Here is a 383-nt window from a genome sequence, read left to right on the forward strand (position 1 = left end):
GTTTTTTACCTCTGATTTTCACCGCAATGTCTGAACTGTCCTGAGTGCCTTCGCGTCTTCTTCAGCCGCCGCGTGACACGTCTTCTTCTTCTTCTTCTTCTTCTTGCTTAATGGCGGATCACAGACTTATAAGTGCATTACTGTCACCTATCTCTCAAATGGACCATTGACACTCTATCTACAATCTCAATTGGGAGTGTCAATGGTCCATTTGAGAGATAGGTGGCGGTAATGCACTTATAAGTCTGCGATCCGCCATTAAGCAAGAAGAAGACGCGTCACGCGCCAGCTGAAGAAGACGCGAAGGCATTCAGGACAGTTCAGACATTGCGGTGAAAATCAGAGGTAAAAAACGATATAAATACTGTTCAGTTTCTTGTACA

Source organism: Sinocyclocheilus rhinocerous, unplaced genomic scaffold (assembly GCF_001515625.1).
Source record: "Sinocyclocheilus rhinocerous isolate Xijiao unplaced genomic scaffold, SAMN03320098_v1.1 scaffold222, whole genome shotgun sequence".
NCBI classification, from domain to species: domain Eukaryota; kingdom Metazoa; phylum Chordata; class Actinopteri; order Cypriniformes; family Cyprinidae; genus Sinocyclocheilus; species Sinocyclocheilus rhinocerous.